This window comes from Giraffa tippelskirchi, chromosome 2 (genome assembly GCF_054371585.1).
Source record: "Giraffa tippelskirchi isolate mGirTip1 chromosome 2, T2T-mGirTip1v1.2.pri, whole genome shotgun sequence".
In the NCBI taxonomy this organism is placed as follows: Eukaryota; Metazoa; Chordata; class Mammalia; order Artiodactyla; family Giraffidae; genus Giraffa; species Giraffa tippelskirchi.
Window position 1 is genome coordinate 157,132,446 of NC_137276.1, and position 10,923 is coordinate 157,143,368.

Sequence of the window (10,923 nt, forward strand, 5' to 3'; positions counted from 1 at the left end):
TTTTTTCCTAGCCCTGATCTGTGATCTAGGGTAGCTTTCACTTTACGATTCTCCTTGCTTCATCGTGACATGATGCTAAGATCCCTTGTCATGAGGAGTCTGCAGCTTCTGAAGACCCCAAAGCATCTGACTTCAGCCCCGCAGAGTGCTTGCGAGTTCCTTCTGCCTTCTGATGCAGAGCTTCCACCCAAAGGTGTGAAGGATGAGTCATTCCATAATGCAGGTTATTTTCAGCTGCCAGTTGGTCATTTCTTACTGAGATCACAGAAATTCAAGGCTTGTTAGACTGTTTAGCCCAGTGCTCAGGCTCCGTGGAGAAACTCATTAGCTCCATTTAATTAGGGAAACCAAAGCTTCCAGACCGACTTCACTGTCAGCGCACTTTCCACCACCTCATTAATATATTTAAAAAATTTTTGCACCTTTAATGTGGTAATGATTTCCTTAATTCTTTCAGCATCAAAACTCCATAGATTCAAGCTATTTAGCTAGACAACAAGTGAAACAATTACACAAGTGGTCCCCAGAATTTTTTGAACCAATATCTTTTGGTATTACTAAATGGCAGATTTTGGGGCTCAGTTTACTTTGTGCAGATTAGACAAAGTCAATCTTCTAGGGTTAGTCTTGTTATATAGTTGCTAAGTCATGTTCGAATCTCTTGAGACCCCACGGGCTGTAGCCTGCCAGGCTACTCTGTCCATGGGATTTCCCAGGCAAGAATACTGGAGTGGGTTGCCATTTCCTTCTACAGGGTACTTCTCAGCCCAGAGATCGAACCTGTATCTCCTGCTTGGCAGGTGAATTCTTTATCACACTTAGTCACCATGGAAGCCCAGGATTAGTCTAAAACTATTGCAAATATTAAAAATACCTTTTTATTTTCAGAGGATTTTACGGTTTTAAAAAAACTTTAACATGAATCAGTTGATTCTCATAAAATGCTAAAACTCAGTAAGGCAGGTGGAATTGTCTCCATTCAACGGATGAGAATATTAGGAGTCAGCACAGAGAAAAGATGTCTCAGGATAAAAGTTACATGCATCAATTCTCTCCACCCCTACCGTCCTTAAACTGGTAGAGGGTTAACAATCAAGACACAGATTTCAGGCTTAAGTGGCTTAAGATACAGTTCTATCAGTAACAGAATTAGAATGGCTGATTCTCTGCAAAAAATTCTAAGTTCAGTTTAGGATGTGCTCAGCTTTATTTGACTAGAGGACTTGGAGCTGGAGGAATGCTTGTATGGTTTTATTTCTCAGTTGCTCCAATATTGCATAAGCACTGGCTTCTCAACCTGGTAAGGATCAACATTTTTCTTAAGTGGGAAACATTTCAAGTTTGCCTGAAAGCTCAGTTACACAGCAATCTCTTAATCCATCCTCACAATATTCTTGTGATCCCACTGCTTTTTTATTCAGGCTGACCCCAACACAGATTTGGGTATAAGTGATGCCGATTTGATAAAGTACTTTCATATTTTTAATCTCATTAGATGCTCACACACTTCTGTGATATGTGACTTCATATTTCTGTCCTATCCCTCAAGATTGAGGCTCTGTTAAGGTGTGAAACTTATTCAATGGCAAACAGCTAACAGTAGACACCGGGAGCTTGAACCTTGGACTTCTGTCTCCAACGTTATAACTTATTCTATTGCTTTCAGGGTAGCTCCCGGCCCTTTTACTTTTCCCTTCCCTTCCCTTTCCTCTCTCTGAGGCTTTTCCATCCTCCTTTAAAAATCTTCCGGAACTCTTCCTACAGTCTTCCAACAATACCTAGCTTCTAGAAAGTCTCTCATATCAGTCACATACATTTTAGTATGAATTTAAACTTTGAGTTCCCTCTCCTAAAGGTATACATATTTTCATGCTTTTATTTTTTGGTCTGCAGCAGTTGTATCTCCTCCCCATTTGCTGTAACAAACACATCTTGAGCGCTTACTATGCTCCTGGCACTGGGAATACAGGGGGCAAGAAAGCTGTTTCCTGTAAGTGAACTTCTGAGATCCACATACCTCTTAGGCAACAACTTATTCCTACCATTTGAAGTCACTTTTAGCCTTTAATTTGGGGTTTAGGAAATTTTAGCCAAACAGCCTGCCAGGTGACATATAAGCAATGAAAGAAAAAGGAACATGAAATACAGATGTAACATCATGCACCAAAATGAAGAAGTAGGACATTCTGCATCAAACTGAGCAGTCAGTGTCACTGAGGATGTTTGTCAACAGCCCTGGGAACAGATCACATTCTGACAAGTTCACAAGGGTTTCCCTGTGAATAAAGGGGTTTACTTGGCATCATAACACAGGACTAAACACTGAAGATGGGAATATGAGTATTATCTAAGTTCCTGCTGAAATTTTGCAACCTTGCACAACTGATTTGTGGGCATTTTGGGCATTTTGAAGCAGAGGCTCTGATCGCTAGAAGTTCATTCAAGTTTACCACTAACGGATCGTGCTAGACACACCACATTTCCTTTTCTTATTGTGCCACTACATTGGTAAATCAGTAGGGTGAGGAAGTTTTAGCAACAGATTTCACACTGCCTCCTGTAAAGTGATTCTTGCATAAGCTGGTGACATATAAGCAGGATCATGTCATGTATTCACTGGTTTCACAGTTGGGTAATAAAAATGTCTCTTAAGGGTTGCTAACAGCTCCATGTCAGCTAGAAAGTAATCTCTGGCAAGGACTGAAGCCTTTTTTTCTGGCCAGTATTTTTTACTCATGATTTCAAAGGTTCTCTAGAAGGAGAAATGTCCAAATTTGCAGATGACACCAAACTAAAATGAAAAGCAAATGCCACAGATTGGCACCAAGAAGTGGCATTGTACATACAGTGGAAGGAGCCCTGGCCTTGGAGGAAGGCTGAGTTGACCTTGTCTTTTGTCTCTGACCCCTATCAGCAAGATAACATTGAACAGGGGTTAATCTCTGACGGTTCAATCTCATTACAGTAAAAAAGCAAGATGGTCGCTTACCTTTTCAGCTCAATATGAGTATCTAAAAAGAAGCCTATATAAATATATACATGGCATATATTTTAATAAATTAGTGCAATATTAATAATAATAATGAGGCATTAGTATCTAAAATGATCTAGGATTCCTAGAACACAGAAATGAAACCAAAACGAGGAAATAAATCAAAACATAGGTATGTATATGGTGGTGGTGTTGAAGATATCAAGACTAAATTTATGATGCTCAAAGCTTCTATGAAGTACTCAGCATATGTTAGGCACTTTAAAAATGTGTGTTAATGATGACTTAATTAGCTGTGTGTGTTTGAAAAGGAAAAAACACAAATGAGGGTTTTATATTGATATTATATTTGTCTGATGTCTTCATATATTTGAAGGGTTGCTATGTTGAAGAGAATATGAACATATTTATTCTGAATTGTTCTAAAGAGTAAAACCAGGCCCAAACTGGTGGACATTAAAAGGAAAGAAACTTTGGATGACAATAGAAACTTTTCTGTAACAGTATAGAGTTCCTATAATGGATCTGGGTGACAGTAGACCTTTGATTCAATGGGTTGGTTTCCCCTGTACTGGCTGAAATGAGGGCAGTGCTGGTGGCCAGGGGTTGGGGGGCGTGGTGCATAGAGGCAGGTTTCTTTGTTTGGGCACCATCACTGCTGAATGCCAGTTTTGCATTGGCCACTGAGTCAAGTGCTAGAGACCAAGGTAAAAGTATGCTGCCCCAACTTTCAGTGAGCTCACAGTTGCTATGGAGAAGCCCTCAAGTCTCTCTAGGGTGAAGACTTCTCTCGGGTGGCTCTCTTTAGGCAGAGACTTAGAGGACCGGTAGGAGTTTTCCAGGCAGGTGGACATTGCATTAAGAGAGCACAGTCAGTGCCACAATTGGAGATCTGAGATACCATAGTGTACTGTCAAGAAGACAATTATTTCTTGGATTAGACACTGCCAGGAAGGCTAGAGCTAGAGCATGAAGGACTGACAATGCCTTGCAAGGTGTGTCGGATCTCAGGCTCCCTCCTTCTGCATCTGCAGGATGGTGTGTTTACCCAGGTGAAAGCACAGATCCCACTACATTATAATTGCTTATAGGTGGGCTCCTCAATGTGCTCTGAGTTCTTTGAGGACAGAGACTGTGTCTCATAGGTACCTTCCTGGCCTCCTGTGAGCTTGCCACAGCTTATAAGCTCAGTTCGATCCTACTGAATAAAAAGCTAAACAAATAAAAGCAAAGCGGATCTCATTTAAGGGATAGGTCCCAAAAGGATTTATGAAAAGCTTTTGGAGTCTTTAGATGTTTCTGCAGCTTTGCTGAATGTAAAGTGAAGTGAAGAGTCGTGTCCGACTCTTTGTGACCCCATAGACTGTAGCCTACCAGGCTCCTCTGTCCATGGAATTTTCCAGGCAAGACTACTGGAATGGGTTACCATTTCCTTCTCCAGAATGTAACACCAAGGATTACTTCTAGGGATCTGTGTCTTATGCAGGGTATTTCTGTTAATGCTAATAGTGACTCCGAGCATTTATTTAATGCCCCTTGAATTGGTACCGTGCTAAATATTTTACAAGCCTTATTTAATGAGCACAACATCCCTCTGAGATATGTAGATACTTCCTCCATTCTATAGACGAGGAAGCTAAGATTTGGAGAGGCTGAACAGCTCACTCAAGGTCAGGTAGTTAGGATGTGGCAGAGGTAGAATTTGACCCACGTCTGCTGACTCCAGAGCTTGGGTCTTAACTACCCTTTTATCCACTGAAGGAGGTGTGTTGCTCAAGCTGGGGCAGAGTTAGCAGTGAGACCCAACTCAGGGAGATCCCCTTAGAACTGGGACCTTGTTTGATTAAAAGAAGTTGAACTCTCCAGAATCTTCTTGACTTATATCCAATTATAATCTCTACTCTAGCAGTGAAGAAAAGGAGAAGTCTGTAGGAACAGGACAAGTTTAGAGGGGCTAGAGCATTTTGGATGATGGGAGACACAACAAAGGAGCTTTCAAAGTAGCAAGAAGGGAAGGGTCCTGCCTTCCTGGACTGTGGTGAGATCAGAGGCCTACAGAAAGAGAAGGAAGTGAAAAGGTAAGGCCCTTTTTGCGCCAGAGCACTTAGAGTCTGAAAGGTCCTTTGGAGATGTTTCTCATTGTTTTTCAGTTGGTCTGGGGCTGTCCTCTATTTGGGAGCCCTTTGCTTCTGAGACACTCCAGAGCAGAGCACAGAGTCCCCACGTAAAGAGGTGAGGGGCTGCAGGCTTAGAGCACTTGAAGGTCTCCTGAGTTGATCATCCAGGATTCTCAAGTGGGGAAGAAGTCAGGAACTTGGGGAAGCCACTGTCTTCAGAAGTTAGCCAGCATGTTTGGCTGACTTCTGTTTGCTGTCTGGGCCTTGTAGGTGGGGCTGGGCAGGAGGTTAACAAACCTCAACAGATGGTGGCAATCAGTGGGTGTTGGTGGCCATTGCTCCTAAGTGCTGAAAAGATGGTCATCGTGTGCCTGTGACAATCAAACTCAACTCCAAGTTCCTCCGTCCTAGAACAGAGACAAGAATAATCCTTTCTCAGCCTCCAGCAGGAAAGTTTTCAGAGAGAGGCGGTATCGAGGGAATACAGCAGCCGCCTGAGGTTCTGATTCACGATGTGACGTCTCCTGCCCAGTCACAAGCTCTGATGTCTGCGGAGATTTGTTTGTCAGTCTGCAAGGACAGAGATGAAAGGCAACTTGCCCTAACCTTCCCCCTCCCTTCTGGTTGGTAAGGGAAAAGTGTCCGCACACTGCCATCTGGTGGGAACTGCTGGTCACTACAGTTTAAATGAGACCGTTTGCTCAACCAACACTTGGAGAAGGGGACCACTTTTCTCCCTATAATGAACAAAATATGGTTCCTGCCCTTGAAGAGCATTAAGAAGGACCATAAAGAAGACTGAGCATCAGAGAATTGTTGCTTTTGAACTGTGATGCTTGAGAACACTCTTGAGAGTCCCTTGGACAGCAAGGAGATCAAACTAGTCAATCTTAAACAGAATCAGTCCTGAATATTCATTAGAAGGACTGATGCTGAAGCTGAAGCTCCAATACTTTGGCCACCTGATGTGAAGATCTGACTCATTGGAAAAGATCCTGATGCTGGGAAAGATTGAAGGCAAGAGGAGAATGGGGCGACAGGACGAGATGGTCAGATGGCATCATTGACTCAATGGACATGAGTCTGAGCAAACTCTGGGAGATAGTGAAGGACAGGGAAGCCTTCCCTTCCCTGGCATGCTGCAATCCATGCGGTCACAGAGAGTCAGACATGACTGAGTTACTGAACAACAACTTGAAGAGCTCCCAGTCTAATGGAAGAACCTCATATGTTAGCAAGTAATTGTATCTTAAAAAGCACCATTTTAAGAGTGTAAACTGTTAGATAGTCTGGTTTGTAAGTAAGGAATGTGGGAAAGAAGTTATAGACAAAAGCTGGAAGAAGGTTGAGGCCAGGCCATGAAAGACTTTGAATGTCTGAGTAAGGAATGAGTCCATATAAGATGAGTTAGCAGGAAAATATGGGATCAGGTTTCAGTGGTAAAGTAATCAGGACAAGTGTCTGTACATATGCTTTCAAGCTTCTAGACCCTTTAGTTATTTGAAGTCTCCTACGGAACCCATATGTAAACTAGCTGAAGCCGTAGATATTCAGGGTGAAGCAGAAGTGACAGTCGAGAGCCTGAAGAATTGTCTCCCAACCTCCAACTCCCTTCCTTGGTACATGTAGATGCTTTGGGACAATATTAAAGCCCAGCAAAACATACTTTAATACCTATCACTGTGGACAGTCCCTTCACTAACATGACCTTCCCTGTTCTGATTCTAGAGCTAACTATGTCCTGTCCTTCCTATGATATGGGTCTCATATATTAGGTCCTAAATATTTTCCTTTATTTTAAGTTAATGACAAAAATTATGTTACTTAATTTTGATATTTTTAAAGACACTATTTTTTAGAGCAGTTTTAGGTTCACAGCTTAATTAGGAAGATAGAGAGACTTCCTATGTATTCCTTGCCATTGCACATGCATAGCTTCCCCCATTGACTGACAACTGTCTCCAGAGGAGTATGTTTGTTACCACTGATTACCCATGAACCTCCACTGACATATCATAATCAACCAAAGCACAGAGTTTGCATTAGAGTTTTACTGCCCTAAAAACATTCTGTGTTCATCCCTTTCTCCACTCTCTGGTAACCACTGACCTCTATATTGTCTCCCAAGTTTTGCTTTTCAAGAATGTCATAGAGTTGAAATCATATATAGTATGTAGCCTTTTCAGACTGACTTCTTTCCTATGTCATTAGAGGTGCTTACATTAAAATTTATTTTATGCTAACCCCCACTATATGAATAAAGTAACTTTCTTAAACACGAAGCCTATATCATCTGGTCCCTGGCTCTCGTTACAAGAGGGTACATGTTGGAAGGTGACTAGAGACCAGTCATCTCTGCAGTGTCTATTAAGCATCATTTATCTGCTGCCCAATATACAAATTCACATTCGGTATATACAGCACAGATGCCATCCTCGGCCCACAGACCATCTATGATGGAGTTTTGAGAAGGAATGTTTGGCTCTTACTAATGGCATGTAATTTGTTGCCTTCATTCTGAGAACTGCACTCTGGGAAAGCAGTCAAGACCTTGCAATGAGTGGCTGAATTACGGAGAGCTGCTTGTCTTGCTGTTCTGTAAAGCCTTGTAGCCCCTGGATGGCATTTGCTGTAAGAAGAGGGATTTCAGTGGGAGAATTGATCAAGAGTGACGGCTCCCCATAGCCAAAAGCTGCTTTGTTCCCCCCAAGCAGTTATCTTCTTGCCCTTTCAGATCTACACGTTCAGAGGCAAAACACAAATGCCACCCACTCCACAGTGCTTCCTCTCATTTCTTCTCCTGCTCCTTGTCTTTCCTCGCGCCTTGCCCACTCGTTCTGCATGATGGGGTCAGTTTGCTCTCACCTTCCCACACTAGCTTCTCTGTTTCAAGCTTGTGTCCGGAACTGCCTCCTTCTTGCCATCTGGCAGCTGACATCTGCCACATCTTTCCAACTCAGGCCCCCACCTTTTCTTGGAGGTTTTCACAAGAAGATGTTAACTTCCACTGAGACTTTTCCCAGGACTTGATTATGTACACAGAATTTTCCACATGGTTGAACAACTACTTCAGCACCGACTCTCACCTGCATTGTTTAAGTTAAATTGTTATTTTCCTGGGGACCCAGTGGCCAGTGTCCTTTTATGTACTCAGTGCCAAGTTCAATGAAAATTAGCTGAGTGAATATCACACTTTAGAGTGATTGGGGCTCGCTGTTCTATGTCTCATTAGAGAGAGAGGAAGTGTAACTTATCCTATAGTCCTTGATGAAAAGCAGTGAGGTGGGAGGGTCTTTGCACACTATGTGGATTTCTATGAATGATTGTCCACTGCTTACTTACCTCACTCAGATGTAACTGGTTTTGATGCTTGTCTCCCTTTGTCAAGGGAGGAAGGAACCTTCAGTGTTGGCTTGGAACCTGACTCACAGTACATGATCAATAATTACTTTCCTCAATGGATTTTCAATATATTTATAAGAACCCATACAGATATAGAAGACATATGGGCCTTCAGTAAAGTTTCCTTAAGACAAGATGCAACTTTTTTTCCCCCTGAGCTAATTTCAAATGAAAATCAGTAAGTCTGTGGGATTCTCCAGGCAAGAATACTGGAGTGGGTCGCCATGCCCTCCTCCAGGGGATCTTCCCGACCCATGGATTCAATCTTATCTCTTATGTCTCCTGCATTGGCAGGTGGGTTCTTTACCACTAGCACCACCTGGGAAGCCCAAACACAGTGCAGTGGTGCTCACATACAGTCTGGGATTGTTCAGCATCCTCCATAGATCCCTGGGGGCAGGAAGGAGTGGATATTGATGGAGAGAGCAAGACTAGAGGTTATAACATCTGTATTAGAGCTCTGGCTCTCCAGCTCCCACACAGTTGAGCCTGGCTAAGTCACTCATCTTAGAATCTCATGTTTCCACCTGCGAAATGAGGACACTGACTCTCTAGGACCTTCCATCTCTGACAGTGCCTTAGATTTCTGTTTTGTCTCAGGAACAACAACAACAAAAAGCCCCAATCTTTTGATGGGAACTGCTGAACAATTTTCAGTTAGTAAAAGTCCAATGTTGGCTCCCATTCATTTCTCAAGATGTCTGGGCAAAGATCAGCACAGATGATTCAAATGGCAAGCATGTCTCCAAAAGGAGTCCCTTAGTGTTGCTTGTCCTTGGGGTTCAATTAGTTCAGGCGTTCAGAGGAGCATGTGGGTTTCACAGTTCCCAGACACTGTATTACTAAGCACGCACCCATGCAGAAGAAGCTGACTTAAGAGGTAGAGTTGATATCCAGCAGCAGTCTTCTCACTATTTAATGTAAGTATGTTGGAGATGTATTATGAAGTCAAAACTCACCCTAAATATAGCTAAAACCACAGCATTTCAAAGGGCCTTACAATAGGGTATTACTCTGTATTTAATTACTGAGTGTGTAGAAGAACGGAATAACAGAGGATAAAATGATTTGATGGCATCACTGACTCAGTGGACATGAGTTTGAGCCAACTCCAAAGATAGTGAAGGACAGGGAAGCCTGGCGAGCTGCAGTTCATGGGGTCACAAAGAGTCAGACACCACTTAGCAACCGAACAACAACTGAGGGTATTAAGCTCTCTTTGCTGTAAAAAAAAAAAAAAAAAGGAAACCCAACCTCTCCAGTTAGATCAGATCACTGAAGAAAATTTTTAAGGACATATACATACATGGCAATAGGCCTCTGGGTTTACTGGAAGCTAGGCAAACCTTAACCATTAGTCCATACAGCTTCTGAAATGAGAAGGTGGTCTGCATCCAACAGAGTGACTTGGATCTGCTCTAAGGACTGTGGGAGCCAGGACACACTTAACTTGATTTGTGCTTTATCTTCAATGCAACCCAGCTACTCTATCAGTTTCTGCTTCTCTTAGAGTCTATTCTTTGCATTCTATAAGCTGCATCATTTGTTGCATGTCATATAATCTGCAACATCATCCCTGGTTGGGTAGATTGTGTTCTTAAGTCATTCCATAGTTGCTTATTGGCCTATATTTTGGCAATTCTTAGGCCGTGGGTACTCTCTGATCTAGCATCTTTGGCCAGAAGCAGGTTCTAGCCTATAAATACAACCACTCCTAAACCCAGAGGGAACCTCCATCACTCAATGAAGATAGTACAAGGGCAGTTTTCTTTACAAAGGATTGTGTGATGGGGGGACAGTTGTGTCTGCTTGACTGGGAATGTTCCTTCAGTGAAGAGAGCACCTTGGAAGGAGCAGGATTGCTGCTCTATTATTTGCACTGCTCTCTTATTAAAGTGGTATCAGGTGTGGCTCAGAAGACTCTAGAAGAGGGAAATAGAGCAAAGGTCCGTGATGTATATAGGGAAACATCTTTTAAGGAAACTATTTGTTCTGATGATCAGAGCACAATATAGATGGGGTGTGAGGTTATATCAGGTAGTGAGTTTACCATCGCCAGACTTTGACTTTTGTCATTAGCACTGATTGGGCCTTTCTGTGCCAGGCACTGGCTAGGATTGCTCCAAATAAATATTTCATTTCTCTTCATCTGGCTATTAGTCGAGATCTGTCTTGATTCAGGTTCCCCGGAATCAGAAACTGAGAAGGAATTTGGGTGCATGTGGTGAACTGAAGGCATGCTCCTCAGAAAAACAAACAAACAAACAAAACTCTCCAAAGGAATGAGGAGAGAGGATAGGGAAGAGGAGAGCTGGGCAACATATGATCTCAGGTGACATCAAGCGTCAGTCTGATTCAGGATACTTCACCCAGGAGAGTGGTTCCACACTGAAGCAAGAAGTCTAGGCTCCT

The 10,923-nt window shown here is 42.6% G+C and overlaps 1 protein-coding gene across 1 annotated transcript in view; it reads left to right on the top strand.

Annotated features, from left to right (window-relative positions):
- TPRG1 (tumor protein p63 regulated 1) overlaps window positions 1-10,923 on the top strand; it is a 309,619-nt gene that overhangs the window by 151,685 nt on the left and 147,011 nt on the right. The window lies entirely within an intron of this gene.